This window comes from Melospiza melodia, chromosome 17 (assembly GCF_035770615.1).
Source record: "Melospiza melodia melodia isolate bMelMel2 chromosome 17, bMelMel2.pri, whole genome shotgun sequence".
NCBI classification, from domain to species: Eukaryota; Metazoa; Chordata; class Aves; order Passeriformes; family Passerellidae; genus Melospiza; species Melospiza melodia.
Window position 1 is genome coordinate 3,145,521 of NC_086210.1, and position 13,743 is coordinate 3,159,263.

General features: G+C 54.6%; 1 pseudogene; it reads left to right on the forward strand.

The window, feature by feature from the left end:
- The first annotated feature begins 477 nt into the window (after positions 1-477).
- On the forward strand, positions 478-11,832 carry LOC134426025 (antigen peptide transporter 2-like; annotated as a pseudogene).
- The last annotated feature ends 1,911 nt before the right edge of the window (positions 11,833-13,743 follow it).

A 13,743-nucleotide genomic window follows, 5' to 3' on the forward strand; every position in this document is an offset into this window, starting at 1 on the left:
GGCGAATGGGGGGAGACAGTATCGGGGACACGGGGACCGGTGGGTTCTGCTGTGTCCGGTGGGTCTCGGTCTGTCCTTCTGGCTCCCGGTCCTGCTCCCGGTTCTTCTCGCCGGTGGTTCCGGGCAGTCCCGGGGGCCCGTGCGGGCCCCGGTGCTGCTCGCAGCGTGTCCCGGTCCGGACCGTGTCGCCCTCGGACGGTCCCGGTGTGCTCCCGATGCCGGCCCAGTCCCTTCCCGGCAGCCGCCGCCGTTTCCCGGAACGCGCGCGCGGGAATCCTCGCCTGACACGCCCACGCCTGAAATGGCGTCTGTGATAGGTCAAAGCGGAGGTGACATCATCGGTTGCCAGGCAGAGGGGGCTGGAGCGGGTTTGAGAGGCGAAGGAGGCGGTGCCCGGAGGGGGCGGGGTCTGGGCAGGAGGAGGCGGGGTCTGGGCGGGGATGGGGGCGGAGCAGGGCGGGGAGAGGGCGGGGCAGAGCGGGATGGGCGGGGGCTCGAAAGCGAAACCTTAACGGAGCTTTTGGGAGCTGAACTGGGAGTACTGGTGTGGACTGGGCAGTGCCCCAAGCTGGACTGGGAGCACTGGTGTGAACTGGTGAGTGCCCCAAGCTGGACTGGAGACATTGATGTGGACTGGGGAGCTGAGAGGGCTGAACTGGGAGCACCGTAGTCTAGACTGGGAGCACTGGTGCGGACTGAGGAGTGCCTTGTCTGGACTGTGGAGAGTCCCAGGCTCGACTGGGAGCACTGCTGGGGACTGGTGAGTGCCCTAAGCTGGACTGGAAACATTGATATGGACTAGAGAATGCCCCAGGCTGGACTAGGAAGTGCCCCAGGCTGAACTGGGAGCACTGGTGTGGGCTGGTGAGTGCCTTGTCTGGACTGGAGAGTGCGCCAGGCTGAACTGGGAGCACTGGTGTGGACTGGCAAGTGCCCCGAACTGGACTGGGACCACTGGTGTGGACTGGAGAGTGCCCCAGGCTGAATTTGGAGCACTGGTGTGGACTGCTGAGCTCAGGGGTCTGAAGTGGGAGCACTGGTGTGGACTGCTGAGCTCAGGGGGCCAGACTAGTAGCACCGTAATCTGGACTGGGAGAACTGGTGTGGACAGGGGAGCGCCCCAGGCTGGACTCAGGAGCGCCCCAGGCTGGACTGGGAGCACTGGTGTGGCCTGGGTAGCTGAGAGGGCTGGACTGGGAGCACTGGTGTGGACTGGTGAGTGCCCCAAGCTGGACTGGGAAGTGCCCCAGGCTGAACTGGGAGCACTGGTGTGGACTGCTGAGCTCAGCGGGCCAGACTGGGAGCACTGTAGTCTAGACTGAGAGCACTGGTGTGCACAGGGGAGCGCCCCAGTCCTAACTGGTTTTAACTGGTGTCTCCACAGGCTGTTGCTCATTCCCCGGGAACCCCACAGAGAGCACTGTCCGTACTGGTCCCACCATGGCGCTGCCACCCGCCGCTCTCCTGCCCAGTGTGCTGCTGGTGGCTGACGCCCTGGCACTGGTGTTACTGGTGCCGCTGGTGCCGCTGCTGGCGCCGCTGGGCGTGCTGGGCGTGTGGCTCGAGGCTGCCCTGCGCTTGCCCATCCTGGCCGCGGCCACCCGGCTGCCAGCCCCTTGCCGTCCTTCCGGAGCCACCGCGGCCGCCGTCACAGCCGCCGCCACCCCCGCGGTGTTCGGAACCTTCCGGAGCCTCCTGGGGCCGCTCGGGGCCGGCCCGGGGCTGTTGGCGGCCGCAGCGCCCGCCTGGCTCGGGGTCACCCACGCTGCTGCCGTGCTGGCCTGGGCCGCGCCCCCAGCCCCCGGCAGCGTCCCTGAGACCCCCGGAGGCGTCCCCAAGGCTCCCAGCAGCGTCCGGCGCGCTCTGGCACTGACCTGGGAGCAGAGGAACGTCCTTGGAGCTGCTGTCCTCTGCCTCATGCTGGCTGTCGTTGGTGGGTGACTGTCTTGGTTTAGGGCAAATCTGGGAGAAAACCTCCAAAAGGGGCCCCTCCAGAAAGCAAACCCACACAACCCGTCCCCAAACCAGTTCAGGAAAGATTCCTCAGAGAGAAGTGGGAAGAACCTGTTTATTTAACAGGCAAAGCACACAAAATGAACAATACCAGATGACAACATTCTTTCACCACTCTGAAAAAGATGACAAATTCAGAAAGTCTCTCTTGGGGGTGGTCGCTCTGTTGTCAGTCCCTCTGGTCCTGGGGCAGCTGCTGCAGCCACAAGGTGCAAACTCTCGGTGTTCCCAGGTCCTGGTCTGGAGCAGGCTCAAGTAGGTCCAAAAAAGGGAAAGGAGAAACAGTCCAGGGAAAAATTTGGACTGCTTAGCTAAACTAAATAATGAGCAGAAACAAAAGCAAGAGCGAAGCAGGAGCAAAGCAGAAGCAAGAGAAAAGCAAAAAGCCAAGCAAAAAGCAAAAGCAGCACCATGTACTGCCCCGTGTCTGTGTCCCGCCAGCCGTGGGGGAGCGGCTGATAGCAAAACCAAAGCAAAACTTTCACTCTTCAGAGCCAGTCTTGAAGGCACAGAACATGATATCCAGCATAAACAGAACACACAGATGGGGATACAAACATCCTAACGTCACCTTAGGACGTTGACATGTGGTGACAGGCATTGACACCCCCAATTTGGGCTCTGCAGCCCCAAATTGGGAAACCCCAATCTGGGATACCCCACCAAATTGGATGCTGGTGCCTTAAAATTGGGTGTTGAGCTCCTAAATAGGTGATGACCACCCTAAAATAGAGTGGTGACCCTCCTAAATTGTGAGTTGACCCCTTCAGTTGGGTGCTGACCCTGCAAAAATGGGGTGCTCACTTTCCAAATTGGGTTCTGACCCTGCAAACTTGACTGTTGGTCCCCCAAAATTGGGTGCTGACCATCAAACTAATGGTCTGATGCCCAAATATGGATGTTGACCTCTAAGACCTGGGGTCTTAAGGTCCTGATCTCCTATGTTTAGGTTCTGATCCATAAAATTGTGTGCTGAACCCCCCCCAAAATTGGTACTGACACTTTAAATTGGGTGTAAAATCCCTAAATTTTTCACGAAACCCCCCAAATTGGGTCCTGACTTCTCTAAATTGTCTCCTGCCCAAATCGTGTCCCGCCTTTCCAAAATTAGATCCCCGCTCCCCAGACTGGATCCTGCCCCCCACAAATCAGGGTCCCCCTGTGTCAGTGGTCTCACCCGTGGTGATGCAGCCTCGGTGACACCCAGGGGAGATGGCGGGGCCGTACACCACCGGCAAGGTGCTGGATGCCATCGGGAGTGGGGACGGAGTCACCGCTGGAGCTGTCGGGATGGTGGCGGCTGCTGGAGCCACAAGGTGGGTTGGAGCATTCCCAGGGCCTGTCCCCATGTCCCCAACGTCCCCGATGTCACCGTGTCCCTGTGTCCCCACAGTGTGCTGTTTTCTGGCTGCCGGGGGTCTCTCTTCATGCTGTTGATGGCGCGTCTCCGTCAGAGCCTGAGCCTGCGGCTTTTTTCCCACCTGGTGCACCAAGACCTGGACTTCTTCCAGGGAACACCAGCAGGTAACGGGGTACGGCCCAGCCCCATCCCCCCCGACCCATCCCACCTGTTCCATCCCATCCCAGCTAGTCTGTCACCCCAGTCCCATCCCCACCATCCCATCCCATCCCATCCCATCCCGTCCCGTCCCGTCCCGTCCCGTCCCCTCCCGTCCCGTCCCGTCCCGTCCCGTCCCGTCCCATCCCATCCCATCCCATCCCATCCCATCCCATCCCATCCCATCCCATCCCATCCCATCCCATTCCCACCATCCCATTCCCACCATCCCATCCCATTGATCCCATCCCATCCCATCCCATCCCATCCCATCCCATCCCATCCCATCCCATCCCATCCCATCCCATCCCATCCCATCCCATCCCATCCCATCCCATTCCCACCATCCCATCCCATTGATCCCATCCCATCCCATTCCATTCCCACCATCCCATCCCATTGATCCCATCCCATTGATCCCATCCCATCCCATCCCATCCCATCCCATCCCATCCCATCCCATCCCATCCCATCCCATCCCATCCCATCCCATCCCATCTGTCTGTTATCCCATCCCACGACTCCATCCCCATCATTCCCATTCCCACCATCCCATCCAATTCCATCCTATGCCATCTTCCTGGCTTCATTCTACTCCAGTGTTCCATCCTGTCCCCATCCCACTTTCCCATTCTAGCCACTGTTCTGTCCCCATTATTCTCACTCCCGTGCCTCCACCCTGTTGCGTATCCCCAGCTGCCTCCCACCATCCCATCACCCCATCCCACCATTTCCTTTCCCACCATCCCATTTCCCCTGTCCTGCCCCATTCCACCCTGACCATCTCCACAGCCATTCCCATCATCCCATCCCACTGCTCCCCATTACATCATTCCCATCCCAAATGGGATCATCCATGATGGGATCATGGTCTCACCCACCACAATCCCAACCTCTTTTCCCACCCTGCAGCTGAGCTCCTGGCTCAGTTTTCCATGGAAGTGCCACGGGTGTGCAGGGCAGCACCGAGTGGAGCCAACCAGCTGCTGCGGAGCCTGGTGATGGCCCTGGTGGTGGGGGGGTTCATGGTGGGACTGGCACCGGAGCTGGCACTGCTGGAGGTGCCCCTTGGAATCGCCACCCGCCGCATCCAGAGCACCTGCAAACAGGTCAGGAGTAGGAGGGAAAGAGTGGGAGGGGACTGAAGAAAGGTGGGAATGGTGGAGCTGGGATGGAGGCTAGGGGAATGGGATGGTGGGGATGGGATGGGATGGGATGGGATGGGATGGGATGGGATGGAGAATGGAAAGGAGGATGATGGAGGTGGAAATGGTGGGATGAAAGGGGATGAAGACAAGGGGAATGGGATGATGGGGATGGGATGGAGAATGGAAAGGAGGATGATAAATGGTGGGATGAAAGGGGATAAAGACCAGGGGAGTGAGATGGTGGGAGTGCTGACATGAGGATAGAACAAAATGGTCGAGATGGGACTGGTGTGGATGAGAAGAGAAGGATGAGATAAGGTGGTGGGTATGGGATGAGACAGTGGGGATGGGGATGGTGGGATTAGGAGAATGGATGGGAATGGTGAGGGTGAGAGAGAAGGGCGTGGGATGGCGGGAATGCAATAGTGGGGATGCAGTGGGTGTGGTGGGATGGGATGTGGATGGTGGGCCCGGAAGGTGATCTGGGAAAGTTGGAGATCCCCTGTTGCTGCCACAGGCCCTTCAGCGATCCATGCTGGAAGCATCCGCCCGCACAGCCACAGGGGTGCAGGAATCTGTTGCCGCCATTGAGACCATCCGAACCTTTTCGGCAGAGGAGGAGGAGGAGGAGCAGCACAGATGTAACCTGGCCAAGGAGCTGAGGCTGAAGGAGCAGATAGAGCTGGAGCTGGCAATCTTCGTCCTTGTCTACAGGGTCAGGGGGGACTGGGAATGGGAACAGCAGAGAATGGGGATGCCAGGATCAGGGATGAGGACACTGGGAATGAGAACACTGGGACCAGAAATGGGAAACCAGCGGCTAAGATGGGGGCACTCAGAGTACAATGGGGGCACCAGGAATGGGGACAACAGAACAGGGACATTGAGTTCAGGAACGGCATGGCAGGAATGGGAATGGTGACATTAGAAACAGGATGGGGACACTGGGATAAAGGTTGGGAACATCAGTGTGGTGGTGTTTGCAGGTCCCCAGGATGAGAAAAGAGACAAAATTCTTGACTTCATGTTTCAGAAAGCTGATTTATTATTTTATAATATATATTATATTAAAAGAAAATTATATACTAAAGAAAGAGAAAGGAGACATTAGAAAGCTAGAAAGGAATGAATAATAAAATCTTGTAACTCAACAGAGAGTCTGACACAGCTGGACCTGTGATTGGTCATCAAGTAAAAACAACCACATGAGACCAATCAAAGATGCACCTGCTTCATTCCACAGCAGCAGATCATTATTGTTTACATTTCGTTTCTGAGGCCTCTCAGCTTCTCAGGAGAAAAATCCTGGTGAAAAGATTTTTCAGAGAATATGTCTGTGATAGATCAGGATCAGGAATAGGGACATCAAGAGTAAGATGGGGACATCCAGAACTGGAACAAGGACACCAGGAACAGAGATGAGGCCACCAGGAACAGAGATAAAGACACAAAGGAGTGGGATGGGGACAGGCAGAATGGGGACACCAAGAGTGGGTTGGGGGCAGATGGAATGGGGACACCAGGAGTGGATTGGGGGCAGATGGAATGGGGATACCAGGAGTGGGTTGGAATGGGAGCAGATGGAATGAGGACACCAGGAGTGGGTTGGGGGCAGCAATATGCCTGTCCCACCTACAGGTGATCAAACTGGCCATCCGGGTCATGGTGCTGGAGCCACCAGCAGCTCCGTGACGGATCCATCACTCCTGGGGTCCTCGTCACCTTCCTGCTGTACCAGGACAGAGTTGGTAACCATACCCAGGTGATCCCATGGAATGCACGTGTTTGTCCATCCGACCGTGCTTCTGTCCATCCCGGTGCCACCCCCTTCCTTCTCCCCAGGTGCTGCTCTACGGCTTCAATGAATTCCTGACCAACGCAGCTGCTGGACAGAGGATCTGGGAATACCTGGATCGGAAACCCGCAGGGAATGTCGGGGGGACGTGGGAGCCCCCCGAGCTTCAGGGCCATGTCACTTTTCAGAAGGTCTCCTTCACATATCCTGGAAATCCAGAGCACCCTGTGCTGAAGGTGGGTCTGGGGGGAGGTGGGGTTTCCCAGGGGTGGGAATTTTGGCATCACCTGCTGTCACAATCCGTCCTTACAAACGGGTTTCTTGATAGTTCATGGATTGATCTCAGGGTGCAAAAAAACCAATACGGCACAGGAGATTTGCAGTAATAAAACGAATGCAGCTTTATTGAATGACCACCACAAAATGCAGTAGAGGGATTAAGGGAGAGAAAAAGATAGAGAGAGAAAAGAGAGAGAGAGATGGAGGGGGATATAGCTACCAAATGCAGAGACAAAATCCTTTGGTCCAGTCCAGTCGAGGATCCGCCTGTTACGTCGGGGAGATCTCAGGGTTGCAGTCCATCTGGACCCCAATTATACTCTTTTTCGATGGGGGAAGGGGAATGGATTTTGCAACCGAGTCAAAGGTAGTTTATTGTATCTTCGGGAAGGAAAGAATAATGTTTGGAAAAGGGGTACACACAGTCCATGTTCAGCAGTGGGTGTGAGCCATTGTTTTCGTGGTCCACTGCTCACACCTGCAACATCCATCTTGCTTTGGTTAGGTTGCCTCCCCCACACACCTCTCCCAGGTTGGGGGTCTCAGTCCCAGTCCTTGGAAAGAGTGTGGGGGGCCTTTTCACATGGGGGTTTCATGTCTTGGTCTTTGATGGAGAGGCTTCTTACATCTCAGTTCGTCTGTCACGGCAGTTGTAAGACGAGTGAAGGGTCTTTTGTGGGGGACCACCCAAAACTCAGGAGAAGTCCAGCCAGGCAAAGAGGGGACAGCTTCCAAGGCTACTGTTGCAAAAAGGCAAGGTGCCCCCTTCTTCTTCTCATTGGGCTCAGTGTAGCATATAGTAAATACACCTGTGGACAACAGCTTAACAATGCTCTCAGGTCTCGGGGCCTTGTTGGCATGTGACTTTCTCCTTCAGAACCAGAGATTTTAGACAGTGGGGACTCTTCAGTGGTCCCCCAATGATGATGGTGAGGCAGATGAGGAATATTTCAGACAGACTCACACACCTGTCCCCATCCCACAGGACATGAGCTTCGAGGTGCGCTCCGGGGAGGTGACGGCGCTGGCGGGGCCCGATGGCAGCGGGAAGAGCACGGCCGTGGCGCTGCTGGAGCGGCTGCGGGATCCTGGCAGCGGGACAGTGCTGCTGGATGGGATCCCGCTGCCAGAGTATGAACACCAGTACCTGCACCGCAAGGTGGGACAGCAGAGACACTGGGAACACTGGGCATGGAATGGGGAAAATGGGGACAGGGGTCAGGGGACAACTGTGATGGTGTTCACAGGGGTTTTTGGATGAGGGAAGAGACAAGGATTTGACTCCATGCTTCAGAAGGCTTGATTTATTATTTTATGATATATATATTACATTAAAAGTATACTAAAGGAACAGAAGAAAGGATTTCATCAGAAGGCTAGCTAAGAATAGAATAGGAAAGAATGATAACAAAGGCTTGTGGCTTGGCTCTCTGTCTGCGCCAGCTGGGTTGTGATTTGCCATTAATTACAAACATCCAACATGGGCCCATCACAGATGCACCTGTTGCATTCCACAGTAGCAGATAATCAATGTTTACATTTTGTTCCTGAGGCCTCTCAGCTTCTCAGGAGGAAAAATCCTAAGGAAAGGATTTTCCATAAAAGATGTCTGCAATAAACAATGAAATGGAACTGGGACCACAGGAGCATGGGAGCAGAAATGAGGATACTGGGAAGAGGATGGGGACATCAGGAATAGGGTGGGGACAACAAGAAATGGGATAGGAACATTGGGAAATGGGATGGGGATGAAAGGAATGGGGAAAAGTGGAAAGTCAGGGGTGGGGACACTGGGGACACAGATAGGGAGAATGGGATCAGGGATGGACACTATGGGGACACCAAGGTGGCATGGGGTCATGGAACAGGGGTGGGGACACCAGGAGCCAAGACAGCATCATAGGGCTTGGGGCTGGAGCAGGTGGTGCTGGTGGAGCAGGATCCCGTCCTGTTTTCTGGAACGATCCGTGAGAACATCCTGCTGGGGCTGGAGCACTGCAAAGAGTCAGAGCTGCGGGAGGCCGCCATTGCTGCTGGAGCCATGGAGTTCATCCAGGGGCTGGAGCAGGGCTGGGACACTGGTGAGAGCTAGGGGGATGGATGGGGCACCCCTGGGGCACATCCCCCTGATCCCAGGATCCTCTGGCAGCGATGGGAGAGCGGAGTGGGTGGCACATGGTGGGGTGTGCGGGGGATCCCTGAGGTCACATCCCACTGATCCCATGGGATTGCTCACGCAGGTCAGATCCCACTGATCCCATGGGATTGCTCACACACTGGTGAGGGAGTGTGGGGGGCAGGGGAAGGGGGGGGAACCTCTTGTGCTGGGATCCCACTGATCCCAGGGTCCCCCCGCAGAGGTGGGGGAGTGTGGGGGGTGGGACAAGAGGGGAGAACAGGGCTGCACCCCACTGATCCCCTGTGGTCGCTCCCACAGAGGTGGGGGAGCGCGGGGGGCGGCTGGCGGCGGGGGAGCGGCGCCGTGTGGCCCTGGCCCGGGCTCTGCTCCGGCGTCCCGCCGTGCTCATCCTCGATGAGGCGCTGGATGATGGAGATGATGGAGCGGTGAGTGGGGTGGGATGGAGGGGATTGGTGTGGATAGGGGTGTAGTTGGTGAAAATGGGGTATGATGGGATGGCTGGGATGGCTGGAATGGGATGGTGGGATGAGGTAGTGGCAATAAGGGATAATGATTGGCATGGAGTGGGAATGATGTGATGAAGACAGGGATTGGATGGGGTGGTGTGGGTCAACGAGGTGGAGAAATAGGACAGGATAGTAGGATGGGATAGAGACCAGGGGTGTAGGATGGCAGGAAAGTAGAATCAAAGGATGAAGACAAGGAGATACGATAGGGTGGGGTGGGATGGGGTGGGAATGAAGGGGATGGGAATGCTGGAATGAGGACAGAGATGGAGTGCAATGGGAAGAGTTGGAGTGGTAGGAGTAGGATGGGATGGGACAGTGGGAATGGGGATAGTGTGGGCAGGATGGCATAGTGGGCATGGGGATGGGATGGAGAACAGGGAGATGGTAAGAACAGGATGATAGGATTAGGGTGGGACTGAGAGTGGGATGGTTGGTGCGTGGTCACTGCGGCTCTGGCGCCAACTAGGCATTGAAGGCAGTGTTGCTGACGTTTGAAGAGGTCCAAGAGCAGCTAACACCTGATTTTGAGAGGTCTTTGCCTGTTCTTGTAAGCCTAGCCCTAACTGTGCTACGCATTCATTTACAAGCCCTTGCCAATGAGCATTGAATAACAATTGCTGAGGCTGAGTAAAGATCAATTTAGCTATCCTCATGACAATCATTCACCAAAAGAAGAAGACTGGCATCAAAAATAAAATCTAACATCTGTTTGGCTGGCTCACTTTTCACTCCAAACTGACTAACAGTAGACCTCAGCTGAGACAGCAATTTCCAATCAAGGGCTGTAATAGTAGCCTGCATGCCCCCTCCTTCTTGCGGATTGAATACAACAGGACAAGCCAGCTGGGTAGCAGCGCTGATAAGCTCCCCATCCCCCTTTTTCATAGCGTCTCTGGCAAGTGCAGCCCAGGCCAACCTCCACTCCCTTGCAATAGCCCCCGCTAGGTCATTTTCCACCCCAGGGATCGGCTCATTGATTTTCGGGAGATTATCGGGTGGTCTTGGCCATAGTTCGTGTTGTTCAGGGGGTGTGGAAGCCTCAGAAGCACTCTGTGTAGCCTGGCTTAAAGCAGAAGAGGGTGGCGAAGCAGGTAATAAGACCGTCCTCATTGCAGGGGCTAATGGTAATCCCCTATCCTGATCGTACCTCCTGTCCTGATCGTAATCTTTATTACACCCATGAGCAGCGGTAGCCTGCTGGGCAGCCTCTTTCTCAGCCTGAAACTGCAATAATTCATTGCGAACGACCCGCCACAATTTACCTAACTTCTTGGCAGTTTTATTGCCCTCTAAAGTAGCCTCCCATAATAAATCACCGAATTTACGCCACTCCGTTAACTCGTGAACCGTATGGGGATTAATAAAAATTCCCCTATCGTAGCCATAAGCCAAAAGCCCTGGTAAATCCTTTTGCAAATCTGTCCCCTTAACCTGCCTTTTTTGTAAAAAGGCAGTCAATAAATCATATGCTGCTTGCCTTTTCATACCTAAAATCGTCAGTGCTGTTGCAGCCTCTTCAAGGTCCATGCAGCACGTATCAGTCGGGCTTGCCTGTACGACACCCGAGGCACGACGCGTCTCAGCTTCTTTTTTATCTGCTTTTTTTTTCTGTTCTCCGCGTTTTCTGCCGTCTCAGCTGCTTCTCAGGACCTGAGCCGTGTCTTCACTCCTCCATGGTGCATTGCCGTATCACGATCGGGTGTCACCATTTGAGGAAGCAAAGGGAGTTGACCCATCCTAATTGATCAGCATCGAACTCCGATTTATTGATCTAGCTTACACTCTTTTATAGTGGTGTTAATTAAGCTTATACATATTACAAAACCCGAGCTCATCATTGGTTGCAGATTACACACCAACCCCTCTTTGTTGCCGATACCTGTGGTTTTCTTGTTGAGACTAATACTTGCTTTTCTCATCCTGTTATTGACTTGTTATTAACTGTTCTCAAGGCCTCCATGTGTCCCTGCCACCACAGTGGTGACAGCTGTGTCCCCTCAGTGTGACTGTGTCGGTGTCACCCCAGGTGTTCAATCCTCTGAGGTTGTCTGGAGAACAGCAAGGGACAGTCCTTCCTGCCGTCCTTCATCCCCTTCTCTGCTGGCCCCAGGTATGTGCTGGAGTGGGGACAGGAGTGTCCCCAAGTGCCACCCCTGTCCCTGGCTGGGTTCACAGTGGGATGACAGTGACAGTGGGGACGTGGTGGCAGGAACTGCATCAGGCAGAGCTTTGCCATGGCTGAGATGAAGGTGGTAGTGGCATTGACACCGTCCCAGCTGGTGCTGCGGAGGGACAACGTGAGGTCACCCCTGTGCCGCCAGCCCGAGCTGATCCTGCGTGCCAAGGATGGGCTCTGGCTGCTGCTGGAGCCACTGGTGGGAGTGGCCTGAGTGACACGGGTCACCAGGACATGGGGACATCCCACAAGGCGGGTGTCACAGCCAGGGGAAGAGCAGGGAATAAATGGTAGCATGAAAGGGACAGTATCATGGTGGTGGTGGGGATGTGATGTCCTTGGCCATGGGACACCTCATGGCATGGACATGACAACCCATGGACTTGTCCCCTAGGCCACTTGTGTTGCCATCCATGGCCATGTCCCCCATGTCCTCATCCATGGCCATAGAGCCCCATGTCACCATCTCTATCTGTGACACCCCCCCATGCCCAATATCGCCATCCACAGCCATGTTCACACCCATGTCCTTGTCCCCATCCCTAACATGTCCCCACCCATGTCCCACAATGTCACCATCCGTGTGATATTTAAATGTCTTTATATTTACCCCAATGTTGGGTGAAGGGCAAAGAAAAATGAGAGAAAATAAAGGCCAAAATAAAAGCATTTACGTGTCCATGCTGGCTGAGGATCCATATGCTTGGGTGGGTAGAAATGACCTGTTTAAAGAGGGATTTCCACTCCATTGTCTCCAAAATCCTGGTTTTTTGCCCCAGTCCATCACCATTTGGCTGTGGAAGATGCTGGTGGGCCAGAGAGAATTAGAATCATGGAATGATTCAGGTTGGAAAAGACCTCCAACACCATTTGGAATTGCTGGATGCCACCTGAAGCAATGATTGGATGCCAAAGGTCAGACTTTTGGTGTCAAAAGTAAAAAAAATGTGCTGTTCCCTATGAAATTCTGATGTCAGTTTGCATCCCAATGGATTTTTCTATGGCTGTGTCCAAGTGCCCAAGGGAAGCCAGGAAGATGTGGAGACCACCAGCCAGGTGTCTTCCCAACATGGATCACCAGGACCATGGATGACCAAGTCTCTGCCTAGCGAGGGTCACTGTGGACTATCCAGTGGAGGTCCCCAACGGGGGATGGAGTTGAAGCAGCGCTCAAAGCTCTTCCTGTCACTGTAGGACACAAAACAACACGAGCACACACATTGCTGCTCTCAAGAGGGAGAAAAGGTGAGTTTATTTTCTGACTCCAACATTTATAGTTTTCTGAAAGTGACAGTGGATTGGAGGGTGAAAGTGCCACCTCTCCAATGACACTGGACAAACCAACAGTCCATCAAATTTTTCTTCTTCTAAAAAAGAATGCAAAACAATAAGTTATTTACAGAAACTGTGTGAGAAAATTTGCTACAAGAATGTAAACATCAGAAGGCTTAGAAAATCTTAAAAAATCAAGGCGACACTCTTCCTGCACACAGGGCACTTGTAGGGCATCCCTTACTGCTGCCTCCCTTGGTGTTGGGTCACAGCAGAGTTCTGGGAGAAGCTCTTCCCACACTTAGGACACTGTCAGGGCCTCTCCCCAATGTGGATCCTCTGGTGCATAATCAGGCTGGAGTTCTGGCCGAAGCTCTTCCCACATTCTCCACACTTGTAAGGCCTCTCCCTGGAGTGGATCCTCTAGTGCAGAATCAGCCCACTGCTCCTCCTGAAGCTTTTCCCACATTCCCTGCACTTATAGGGCCTCTCCCCAGTGTGGATCCTCTGGTGGACATTCAGATGGCAGCTCTGCCTAAAGCTTTTCCCACATTCCCTGCACTTGTAGGGCCTCTCCCCAGTGTGGATCCTCTGGTGCAGAATCGGGCTGGAGTTCTCGATGAAGCTCTTCCCACACACCGAGCACATGTAGGGGCATTCCCCAGTTTGCACTGTCTGGTGGATGATCAGGCGAGAGCTGTCACGGAAGCCCTTCCCACATTCTCCACACACAAAGGGTCGTATCCAGTGTGGATCATCTGGTGGAGTTTTGTCAGTTTCTGGGCTGTTTAGGTGACCTGGAAAGGCCCGGGGTGGCCTTGGACAGCCCGCGATTCAAAGGACGAGAAGAGAT